Source organism: Lycorma delicatula, chromosome 12 (assembly GCF_047948215.1).
Source record: "Lycorma delicatula isolate Av1 chromosome 12, ASM4794821v1, whole genome shotgun sequence".
Taxonomy (NCBI): domain Eukaryota; kingdom Metazoa; phylum Arthropoda; class Insecta; order Hemiptera; family Fulgoridae; genus Lycorma; species Lycorma delicatula.
This window is the reverse complement of record NC_134466.1, coordinates 11,631,129-11,644,825: the sequence shown is the minus strand read 5'-3', so window position 1 is coordinate 11,644,825 and position 13,697 is coordinate 11,631,129.

Below are 13,697 nucleotides of genomic sequence, written 5' to 3'. Positions count from 1 at the left end.
TTCAAGTTAGCAAATAGTTATTTAAGTCCAGTTGCTATTAATAGTTAGTTCTTAGTTTTCACAAAACTTGTCTACCCGGGTATTGATTTTTTGATGAAAAGAAGTCTGACGCAGTGAAATGTGGACCATTCGAACCTCCCGGATTGATTTTTAAACATTTTAACATTTTCCATGAAAATTTGACTACGAAGGTTGTAAACTAACAAAATTATTTTCTTTGTCGACCGCATTTTTTTGTAATAAAGTAAACTCAGTTTTATTTTTATCATCCATATCTCAATAATAATTCCTATTGATAATGTGTTGTTTTTACAATAAATCAAACATAGTAAAATATTTAAAGTAGTAGAAACATCAGTTTACCGACTGAATATCAGTTCTGGATTATTTTATGATCGGAAGACTCCAGTCTTTTTTCTGTATGCATTCCAGCTCGGTTTCTGAATTATAATATAAAATCCAAGACTATCACAGAACAGTATTCTTTCCAAAAATGTATTTACTTTAATCGGATATCGATATTTAAGTTCCTTACACGCTCCAAATTTATTCTATTAAAGATCGATTCTAGATCGTCTTCTATGATATCTTGGATCCCAAATTTCACATATCTTACGGACGTTTGGCATGAATTTGAATCAACCGTACCAGTAATCTACATTTACTGCAATTCTTCTTATTGTAATTCATCCTTCTCAGTCTCGAATAAGTCTGGTTAATGAAATAAAGATTATAGAAAGTCTAGCACACGATTTCTTTACGTTCTTTACTTTTTTTTTTTTTTTTTTTTTTTTTTTTTAATCTCCGAGTCCTCCGTAAGGTGGACCCGTAAGGTGAAAATTTTTGTAGCTTTTGAAAATGCCATGCCTGACCGGGATTCGAATCCGGGACCTCCGGATGAAAAGGACCTCTGCATTCCTTTACTTATTTCTTATTTATTTATTTTTTACTTCTTCATTTGTGGAACTGGACCCGCAACTAAACATATGCACAGCTCAAGAGGGTGTCTTCGCCTCAAACTATCTCGTCGAGAACTAATATTTCCCGCAGGTAGCCGGGACTAGGTCTTTTTAAATATACGCCATGCTACTAGTGAGGGGATCCCCGCACCGGACTCCAGTCTTGACGCAATTCCTCTAATGAGGAACCCGCCGGGACTGCGCTCTTACCTTACCCCCATTTAGAAGTCATAAGACAATTCCAAGGGAGTCCCCGTTCAGTTATCGGCAATGGGACACCTAAGCGGCCCGTCCCTCCTCGACGAAGCTGTCCCAACCCAGGCCTTCCCCAAAACACAAGCAACGGATCTCATTTTTTGGCGCTGACCCTGCAGATACTTTCCCGAGAGAATGTTCCCGAATATTACGAATATTACGCTTGGCCTCTGTTGGACAATCCTTTCGAAGATGCCCCTCAAACTCGCGGTTAAAACAATGCTCCGTTTTTACTTAGATTTATGCACCGCATTATTTTTGGCTTAACCTCAAAGCACCGTTAGGTATTGCTTCAGACGATGAGATGAATGATTTTTAGCGTGCGTGAAAATGCCATGCCTGACCGGGATTCGAACCCGGGACCTCCGGATGAAAGGTCGAGACGCTACCCCTTGCGCCATGGGGCCGGCATGCACTCCTTTACTTAGATTTATGCAGACGTACGTTTTTTTCTTTTGTACTTATTAACGAGCATCATATTATTATTATTATTTTATAGGTCAATTCAAATTTTAAATAAAAATAAAGCTAAAAAACAAATCGACTTAAAAAGCGTATAAAACACTAAAGAATAATACTCTTTTAATTCTCTAAATTCTGATTTTTTTCAGGTTGTTAGGAGTAATATTTCGTTAATAATTAACACTGATATGTAAAGATAAAATTTCCTAGAATTAACTAATGAACATTTTTCTTTTTTTAAAAATAATATACTATTTTTATCGTTAAGAATAAATAAAATTTAAAGGAAATAATTTATTTTATTATATAAATATTTCTGGTTGTTGTTATAAAAACACGAAAATAAATAAATAACTACGCGATTTAAAGGCGAAAAAAGGAGATTGGCATATATGAAAAATTGTGAAAACCAAACGGAAGCATTGGGATTTGAATTGGAGGTATCTAAATCAAATTTTGCTGCACAATTTGCTAGCCCTCTCCATATTGAACAAGTTAAGTCTCGGTTAGGAAAGGTCTGTTTTGTAGCGTGTATGTACACTGGATTCGTGTGCGGTAAGTATTATTTTATTCAACATGTATGCTTCACTACAGAACTACTGTACTCAGGTGTGTTGTATTCGTCTAGGGATGGCGAGAATCTGATAGAGAAAAAAGTAATAAAAAAAAGAGAGAAAATATGCTAGAAAAAGAAATAATGAGAGACTTGAATAAAGACAGAACACATATAAATGTGTGTGTGTGTGTGTGTGTGTGTGTGTGTGCGTGTGAGTGTGAAAATTTGTAAGGTCGTCTTCGCAACCAATTTTGAGATTTGGTTTTCCGTCTGCATTCCCCTTCCGTATATCTCATCCATTCTTCGATTAAGTTATTCTTTTTACTACACATTTTCTACCATAATTTACTTCAATTTTTCCTTCCATTAGTAATTTACTCAATCAATATATATGTACTATATATATGACAACACAGTAAATATCATATAATATAACGAACCCCACATACACACATACGCACACAAACGTTTGCATTATCAGTTTATATAAGAAAACATCACACTGTATTTATTTATATTCAATTACTATGGTCTCTAGTAACAAAATAGAAAAAAATAAATATTTCACGGATAAAATCGAATATTTTTTCGCTTTACTTTGAAAATTTTATTTATTTTATTTTTGTTGTATAAAAAGTGTCGTAAGATTTTATTATGGATCAACTTTATTATCGAGTTTATTTATGTTCAATAGAATCGATTATCTAATTTGATTACTTTTTTTACTACCTTGGCCAAATTAAATCCAGAGTACTTTTTTACGGATAGGAAAGATTTTGAGTATAAATTAAATTTCGGTTTCGAAAACGTTAACAAAAAACTAATATTTATCGCAAATACAAAAAATTTGTATTTTATTTTTTTTGAGAAGTTTTATTTAATATATCATTTAACGGAAAAAAATTAAATTATATACCGTGGAAGGAAGATTAAAGAACAAACCAACATACTTGGCATTTATAGATCTAGAAAAGGCATTCGATAACGTAGACTGGAATAAAATGTTCAGCATTTTAAACAAATTAGGGTTCAAACACAGAGATAGAAGAACAATTGCTAACATTTACAGGAACTAAACAGCAACAATAATAATTGAAGAACATAAGAAAGAGCCGTAATAAGAAATGGACTTTATGATGTTAAAGAACAATTTAGATTCGGAGTAACAGTACAAGGTGAAAAGATAAAGATGCTACGATTTGCTGATGATATATTAATTCTAGCCGAGAGTAAAAAGGATTTAGAAGAAACAATGAACGGCATAGATGAAGTCCTACGCAAGAACTATCGCGTGAAAATAAAGGACAAAACAAAAGTAATGAAATGTAGTAGAAATAACAAAGATGGACCACTGAATGTGAAAATAGGAGAAGAAAAAATTATAGAGATAGAAGAATTTTGTTATTTGGGAAGTAGAATTACTAAAGATGGACGAAGCAGGAGCGATATAAAATGCCGAATAGCACAAGCGAAACGAGCCTTCAGTAAGAAATATAATTTGTTTACATCATAAATTAATTTAAATGCCAGGAAAAAACTTTTGAAAGTATATGTTTGGAGCGTCGCTTTATATGGAAGTGAAACTTGGACGATCGGAGTACCTGAGAAGAAATGAATAGAAGCTTTTGAAATGTGGTGCTACAGGAGAATGTTAAAAATCAGATGGGTGGATAAATGAAGAGGTGTTGCGGCAAATAGATGAAGAAAGAAAGAAGCGTTTGGAAAAATATAGCAAAAACAGACAGACTTATGGGCCACATAGTAAGGCATCCTGGAATAGTCGCTTTAGTATTGGAAGGACAGGTAGTAGGAAAATATTGTGTAGGCAAGCCACGTTTGGAATATGTAAAACAAATTGTTAGGGATGTAGGACTGTTAGCGCTAAAAATTTGAAAAAGTATTCCAAAGAGTACGAATAGTAATTTGCTTTTACTAATTATTTTTGTTTTTTTCTTACGTTACTAATTATTTGTTTTGTTCAAAATTCCAGACTAAAACTAAATCGCCTTCGGTGTAAAATACATTTATTTATAACAGATTACATTGATGTATTGTACTTTCAAGTCTTTTTTACATAAAGCGTTCGTGATATAAAGACGAGGAAAGGCCAACCCTGTTGACTTCTAAACGATTTAAAAAAAATTTCATGTTTTTTCAAAGAACAAAATAAGAAATTTATTTTTTATAGAGAGCTGCCTTGCCGACACCGGTCAATAAAAAAAAAAATGTTTTAACGTTACTAAACAATTGTTAAAACTCTTCTTAAATACAGAAATTTTTTTTTTACTTAACCTCCGGGAGACCACCACTGTTAGGTATTACTTCAGAGGATGAGATGAATGATTTGAAGCGTTGTTAAAATGCCATACCTGACCGGGTTACCTGTCGAGCCACGGAAGTCAGCAAAATACATATACTTATACACTAACTTTTGATATTATTTAGTACGTTACTGATAAAAATGTGATGTAGACGCCACATGACTTCCTTGTACGCCTATTAAATTACAATACACAATTTTTTTTACAAGTACGTAAAATTTTATTTCATTAATAGTTTCTGATATTTTTTCATATTTTTCTTTTTGTTATTATTGAATTATTCTTTATCGTAAATTTTTTTAACAATCAGGTTAATAATTATTAATAAATCAATATATTTAATTTTAAAAAAAGGCGGAAATGAAGTTGGATTCGAACCGATGATTACCTTCCTGTAAGATCCCAATATTTTATTAATTAAACTTTTATTTGACTATAACTCTGGAACCAATGAAAATAAGTACCACTTATAATATATCGTTAAAAAAGTTCTCAATAAGGGCTTATTACTGAAGTTAAGAAAAAGCCTAAAATCCTAATTTCTTTTGATTTTGGACTATTTTTGGACACTTTTGGTTCAGTCGGTTGCAATCGAGAGGGGATGTACACAACAGATATTACAACAGTCCTAAATCCAAAATTTCAGCATCTTTATGACTAATAGTTTTTGAGTTATGCGAGATACGTACGTACGTACGTACAGACGTCACGCCGAAACTGGTTAAAATGGATTCAGGGATGGTCAAAATGGATATTTTTGTTGAAATCTGAAAACCTAAATTTTTCGCGATCACAATATTTCCGTTACTTTGTTCAAGGAAGTAAAAATAGATAATTTTTAAGCCTCTTTTCCTATGGATTTTAATTCCTATAAAATATAATATTTTCTATCTGACGATTTGTACAATATATTTTTTCTTGTACAAACAGAATTTTTTTTCTTGAATCGAACTGTACGTAGGCTATAAGATTATATAATTTGCACTACTACATAAAAAAGTAGTGTTAATTACTTTGCATTAGTCTGAATCCACACACTTCAGCGATTTGGCCTGGTGGATTCAGGTGTGTATCCACGTTGCGGACAACTAGATGAGGCATACCATGTAATTTACGAATGCGCAAAGTACAGACTTATGCGCATGGGGACTATTTGTCTGCTCGACATTATCGGGTCAACATTAGATCTCCGTTAGAACTGGAAAAACCGGGCCAAATGGGTAATCGTTGAAAATTTCATCGGACACCTGGCAAGAGAAAGGATTACCGAAGGAATTTAGGGTTCCGACTGGTCTTTCCTGTGTTTAGTTTTGTTTTTCTTGTGTTATAAGGTTTGATGTTTTTGTAGTGTTTTGTTTGTTTAGATTTATTTTTATTTCTTACTTTGTGTTATGTTATGGTTGCGTGTTGAACTCAACTTCTAACCTATCGTGTAGTCCGGCCACCGTGGCGCGAATTGTAGCATCTTCGTTTTTCATCCGGAGGTCCCGGGTTCAAATCTCGGTCAGGCATGGCATTTTCACTTACGATAAAAATCGTTCATCTTATCCTCTGAGGCAATACCTAACGGTTGTCCCGGAGGTTAAACAAGAAAAAAACCCTTATCGGGTATTTAGTTGCGGTTTTTAATTTCAGTTCCTTCATGTCACTCAGTCTGTGTTTTGTTTTAAAGAGTTCATTTCCTAGTAGTACACCGATGGGAATATCACAGGGGGTATTCACATTGGTGGCATCCTGACTGAGGCAAGAACAAACCGAGAGATGCCTTTTGCCGATGTTCTGAAAATGGCCTCCGGTAAAACCCATTAGGGCTATGTAGGGAAGGGATAGCGTGGCGACCGAAACTGCCACATGGAAGTTGTCTTTTCCTACCGGGTCAGAATGTATAAAAAATAAAGTTTATAATTTTTTTATATACGTCCTGGGATAATCTCAGTAAATATTAAACCAATTTTAAAAGTTTCTTTATTGTTTTAAATCTACTTTTTGCCACTATCCTTCCTCGTATGCTCTCCTGTTAGAAGCTTGTAAAAATTTAACGGATTCGTAGAAATTCTTGGTAATTTATCCCCACAATCCGATGTACTTGTCAAATTTAAAATATTTCGATAATCCAGCGATTCATTTGAATATTGTAATCGTATAAGTGCACGGCTTTTTACCAAATTGACTAATTTTACCACCAATTTTCACCCGGTTTTATAAACAATGGAGCAATATAATTTAACTGTTTCTCTAGCAAAAAAAATACGTTTTGGAAATACATGTTACCTATATATAGGTGCATATAGATTTGGTTAACGGTTCAAGAGATTTCTAGACTTTCTATTTTTGTCTTCAGTCATTTGATTGGTTTGATAAAGCTCTCAAAAATTCCCTATCTAGTGCTAGTCGTTTCATTACGGTATACCCACTACATCCCACACCCCTAACAATTTGTTTTACATATTCCAAACGTTGCCTGCCAACACGATTGTTTCCTTCTACCTGACCCTCTAATATAAAAGCGACTATCCCAGGATGTCATAATATGTGTCCTATAAGTCTGTCTCTTCTTTTAACTATATTTTTCCAAATGCTTCTTTCTTAATCGATTTGCCGTAACACCTCTTCATTTATCCACCCGTCTGATTTTTAACATTCTCCTGTAGCACCACATTTCAAAAGCTTCTATTTCTTCTCAGGTATTCCGATCGTCCAAGTTTCACTTCCATATAAAACGACGCTCCAAACATATACTTTCAGAAATCTTTTCCTGATATTTAAATTAATTTTTGATGTAAACAAATTATATTTCTGACTGAAGGCTCGTTTCGCCTGTGTTGTTGGGAATTTTATATCGCTCCTGCTTCGTCCATCTTTAGTAATTCTACTTCTCAAATAACAAACTTCTTCTACCTCCATAATCTTTTCTCCTCCCATTTTCACATTCAGTGGTTCATCTTCGTTATTTCTACTAAACATTTCATTACATTCGTTTTGCTCTTGTTTATTTTCATGAGGTAGTTCTTGCGTATGACTTCATCCATGCCATTCATTATTCCTTCTAAATCCTTTTTACTTAGCTAGAATTTCTAGCGATCAAAAAGGTGCGATCAAAAAGGTTCCGTGTAAAGTAATTTTTTTTTTTTTAGCAATTTATTACAATTTTCCGTTATTTTTTGGTGATATGAAATAAAGAAAAAACCTATTTATTAACTAAAAGGATTTAATGTTCTAAAAATCAATTTTTTAGTCTTTTGAGCCCACATTCAACGATTTAGTCAATCATTTCCAGCGTTCTTCAGTGCCTTAACCTTCTGCCAGTACTTTTTAAGAACGTTTGATCGTTGTTTATGCATTTCGTTTGTAATCTCCACTGTGCATCTTTCCTGTAGAGAATCTGTGTGCTTTGAGTTTATTTTTGTCGCGTTCTCGATCCTCAGGCTTCGAGACCTTCTTAATTCTCTGACTAGTTTCCAGTAAATTTTTCTTCCAAATTCCTGAGAATCAGTTATTTTAATATTCGGCCTTCAAGCATTGTAAAGGTGGGAAAAAATGTGAAATCCTTCTCTTCTTCCGGGTCGATTTAATTGTATACGGTTTCGTTAGGGGGAATTTGCCAGACCCATTCTTCTGGTAACTTTTATTTAAGCAGGTTCTGATGATGCTACGTTCTATTTTGATTAGTCGGTCAGTTTTAGCTTGATTTTTAATTTGAAAAATAGTCCCACAGAGGTTCAGTTCTTCTGGGAGAACGACTGTTTTGTAGTAGCAAATTTTGGAGTTTGTTGAAAGGTTTTTTGTTGTAAGTCTGCCAGGATAAACCTTGTGCTTTTGTAATTTTGGAGAATCTGTTTTTCCAAGCTGATTTTTCTTTTAGTTTGCAGTCGATGATTTCCCTTTAATATTTAAACCACTGAACTAGTCTAATTTCATTCCCATTAATTTTGAAGCTAGTTGTGCAGAGAGGGTCAATGGCCATAATTTTTGTTTTTTATTAGAGATTCTTAATTCAACTTTGTGGGTTATATTTTCGAAGCTAGAAATTTTTTAGCGAACTTTATTCATGTTCAAAGCCAGGACCGCCAAATCCTCTTCCAATTGGTTTTCGGAACATTCTTATCATACCAAAGTTTCATTATGCAGTACAGAACAGTGATAAAAATTATAGAAAAGAATTTGTCCCCCTGTTCTCGTGTAGTTTTAAGGGTGAAGGGATCCGAAATTTCTCCTCTGATTTTCACCTTGGATTGGTTGTTAACGTCAGTTCCATAATTTTTACTAGTGTCAAGTATAACCCGTAGTAGGATCTTAGGTGAGGTTGCCCTGTGAATGCAAACCTAATACGATATAAAAATTGTTTTTATTATAACCTATTAAAAAAAATAGCTTTTGGAGCTGCAGATTTCGTTTGTAGAATTATATCTGTAAAGTTTTCTAATTATTTTTTGGTATTCTTCACCTCATTTTTCAACTTCAGAATCTCTGTTTTAATTCTTATATAATATGTAAAGCTGTATCAGTACCCCCCCCCCCTCCCAACTACCATTTAAGATAGTTGGGTTGATAAAGATATTTAGGTTTATCAATAGCCGGCCTTCGTGGCGCGAGTGGTAGTGTCTCGGCCTTTCACCCGAAGGTCCTGGGTTCGAATCCCAGTCAGGCATGGCATTTTTCATACACGCTACAACACATTCATCTCATCCTCGGCGGAATGATTTGCTTGACTGCGGACTTGGAGGTAAAACAAACCTAAAAAAAAAATTGGTAGCTGCAAATACCGAGAAAGTAAAGCCGCGTAATACTTGTTATTTTATTTATTATATAATTTAGGTCGCACATTAAATTAAAAAGAAAAGGAACAAATTGATGAATAAATAAATATGCTAGTATTTTCCATTTAATCACAATAGAGTGGTCTGCCGACACGTTTTCAGATTATGGCGAAATTGTTGTCTGTTGTGAAACTTAAGACGGCTTAAGTCGATTTTAATCAATATAATGAGTGTCCGAAGTTGACTTCACACGCAACGCATTAAGTCTAAATCCTATAGGATTAGTTATGAATATATATATCAATATACAAGCACATACTCGTACTTTGTAAGTACTTTACGATAGACCACATCACCGGTCTATAAATTAAATCAGTAATTAAATTAAAATAGCGTGCGATTTTATCTTGTAATGCTTGCAACTATTTTTTTATAACATAAACAAGGAAAAATGTTAAAATCGTTAAATAACGCTTTACTGTACAGTTTTTTATAATAATAAATACTAAAAAGAAAAACTCATGTGACACCACATGACTTTATTTTACTCCTATTAAATACATTTACACATTTTTTTTTTTAAATGAAGATTACATAAAATTTTATTTCATTAATAACTTCTGATTCTAATTATTAATAATTAATCCATTAGATAACAATCACAAATCCGTTAAAATAATAAAAGTATAATCTAATTAAACGTAGTGATGTCCAAAAAAATTACAATAAAATTGTAAGAGTCTCGCAGATATTATTTCCTCTGCTCAAAAAAGAGTAATTTCTGTAATATAAATAAAACTGTTTATAACAAAACTGGTACTGATATCAAAAAGATACATTTATATTATCAAAATCTATTATTAATTTAGAACTTTCTTTAAAAAATATATTTATATTAAATATATGTAAGAGACAATAGATATACAATAATAGATAATAAACAATGTTTAAGCGTTCCATATAATAGGTAAAAAATATAAATGAAATCGGGGCGATTTCGGTTTTGTAACAAATTTTTCTATTTATTGTATGGAACACTTAAACATCGTTTATGTGTCATTTCTCAGAATAAGTGTTTTGAATAACGTATTTTTCTGCTTAAAGTATTTTCAACAGCGTCTTTGGCCAAAAATTTGAAGTGATTTTATACGGTGTGTTTTAAAACGTTATCTTACCTTTCTGATAATCTAAAAAAAAAATTTGGAAGTTATATAAAAGTTATTCGTTAATGTACGAGTGATGTCCTATCCGTCACAGTTAATAAACTTTGATATTTTCTTTTTTTTATTCAATTTGAGTAAAAAATATAGAGATAACTACGTCGTAATAATAAAATATTTCTTTACTTCATAAATTAAAGTAATTTTTTTTTAAATATCTAATATTTCCGTGAGTTTCAAAAAAATACGTACCCGTCCACTTGAAAAAGGAATAATTTTAGCTGTATAACAAAATTAGTTGTAAAATTCTTCGATACCGACGACTGTACAATTAATGTTCAAAGTTTGATGCTTTGGTCCTACCTTGTAATCATGAAACCCTAAACTGTTCACTCTACCAAAAGTAAACCTACTGTAAAGTATAGTTTCACAAACGTTACGTAACGTTTACGTACAGTACACAAGCTTTCAACTAAATGAAGCTTCATTTAACGTACCACCACAACAAGTCCCGTTACATCATGAACGTAATCTCGCACATATCGAAACACCCCAGAATAGAATTTTGGTCAATCAAAAAGAAATGTTTTGATTATTTAACAATTTTTATAATTTTTATTTTTAAATTTTCTAAGTAATTGGCTGTTTGTTAAACCTTAACAAACTTTTTATTTATTTATATTTTTCAATGAGTTATCGTTTTGGTATAATTATGCCGGGTGTACAATATAGAATATTGGAGTTATTTAATATTTATTAAATATAACTTATTTAGTAACTTTTTTTTGTCTTCAGTCATTTGACTGAATTGATACAGCTTTCCAAGATTCCGTATCTAGTCGCAGTCGTTTTATTTCGGTAAGCCCCCTTCCCTAAATCCTACATCTCTAACAATTTGTTTTCCATATTCCATACGTTGTCTGCCTGCAAAATTTTTCCGATTTACCTGTCCCTCCAATATAAAAACGTATATTCCAGGATGCCTTAATATGTGGCCTATAATTCTGAGTATAATTGAGTATATTTTTTCCAAATGCTTCTTTCTTCATCGATTTGCCGCAAGAACTCTTTATTTGTCATTTTATCACCCATATGATTTTTAACATTCTACTATAGCACCTCATTTCAAAAGCTTCTAATCTTTTCTTCTAAGGTACTCCGATCGTCACTTCCATATAAAGCTACACTCAAAACATATACTTTCAAAAATGTTTTCCTGATGTTTAAATTAATTTTTGATGTAAACAAATTATATTTCTTACTTGAAGTTTTTTTACCTGTGCTATAGCTCCTGCTTTGTCCATTTTTAGTAATTCTACTTCCCAAATAACAAAATTCGTCTATCTCCATAATCTTTTCTATTCCTATTTTTAAATTCAGTGGTCCATCTTCGTTATTTCTACTACATTTCATTACTTTCGTCTCGTTTATTTTCATGCTGTAGTTTTTGCGTAGGACTTCATCCATGCCGTTCATTGTTCCTTCTAAATATTTTTTACTCTCAGCTACAATTACTATATCATCAGCAAATCGTAGCATCTTTATCTTTTCACCTTGTACTGTTACTCCGGATCTAAATTGTTCTTTAACATCATTAAATGGTAGTTTTATGAAAAGATTAGAAAGTAACGGGTATAGAGAACATCCTTGTCGGACTCCCTTTTTTATTACGACTTCTTTCTTATGTTCTTCGATTATTACTATTGCAGTTTGGTTCCTGTAAATATTTACAGTAATAAATCACAAATAAATAGAAAGAGTAACTCTTACAATATTTTCTGGACAAGTGTTCAGTGTGTGCACCTTTTAATCTTGCGGCACACATCCAACCGATATGAGAGTTTATCCCATACTTTAACTAGCACGTCTGGAAAAGATAGTTGTTTCAATCGTGTGCTGAAATCTGGTAGATAAATAGATAGCGAAGACAGATAAACAAGATCCTTTATAAAAACATAAGGAAAAAAAATCACATATCAGAAAACATTCTCCGATCCAGCGGTCGGGGAATACGTCATTCAACCGATTGGTAGAAGGATCATCTTATTGCCAAATAAAATTCTCTGGTCATCTTGCAGTTATTCGCAGCATATCCGAATAAGCAATTTCTGTTGCGCTTGCTTCAACGAAAAAGAATAACCGATAAACTTGCCGTTGGAATATCGCACAAAAAGTATTTAATTTTGAGGGAGTCCCTTTCGCATTGTAAGTGTTCATGGGAATTTTCTCATCGCCAGATACCGTTATCTTATGTGTGTTAAATTTTCCACTAAAAGAAAATGTCGACTCATTACTAAAAATAATGTGACCGCGATGTAGGGAAGTTTTAGTGCTTGTTATAGCTGTAAACAGCATGGACGCATACGTAAGCGTTTCGTTAACACATTCTACACTGTCACACCGGCCCTGCTAGTTCGCTGCCGGCCAAAGAACAGATTTTTTAGGATTACGCAGGAAAGACTCCTTGACATATTGAAAATTTTCTTCCTATACCTTCGGTCGTTCCGTACTCTTCCCTTTACACAGTTGGTCCTTTCTAACCGATTATGATATCGAAAAATATTATTATCACTAGGAGAATTACAATTAAAAATTTCCACGGAATGCGTATCGAACTGAAACTATAGAATGAATCACTTTTAACAAACCGCAAATCATACAAGGCTTTCTCTTTAGGATTAGGCATCTTTGTTAGTGGCGCTGTCAAGTGGAAAGATAGGAAATCCATCTACAGCCATGCACACAACTAAAACTATCCTTTTTGTTCTTTGATTCTAGCCTTTAATCGACACTGTTCACTCAATGCAAGTAATATTATAATAAATTAAAACCCCGATATTCTTCTTTGTACGCCCGGTGTTTTCAATTAGTATTCGAATTACCTTTTAAATTGTTAGCCTAAATTTACCGGTTCTAATTTTTTTTCGTTTCTCGTAACAATTTTTTATTCTCTTAATATTTTTCGAATATAAAGAGCAGTATCCGCTTCAGTATCTTTTAAGTATTCGTCCCTGTTACAACGTAGTAGTGTGTCCAAATCTCATCGATTTCCTTCTTAAAAATGTTGTACCGTAAATCGATCCATCCGTATAATTCTTTTTTATTCCCATGTTTGCTCATCTGTCATAACTTACTTTACCTTATGCATGCTACGCTTTAAAATATTCATATCGATATACACAACAGTCGATCGGTATCTATTTTCCTCTAGCCCACCACTTATGTTA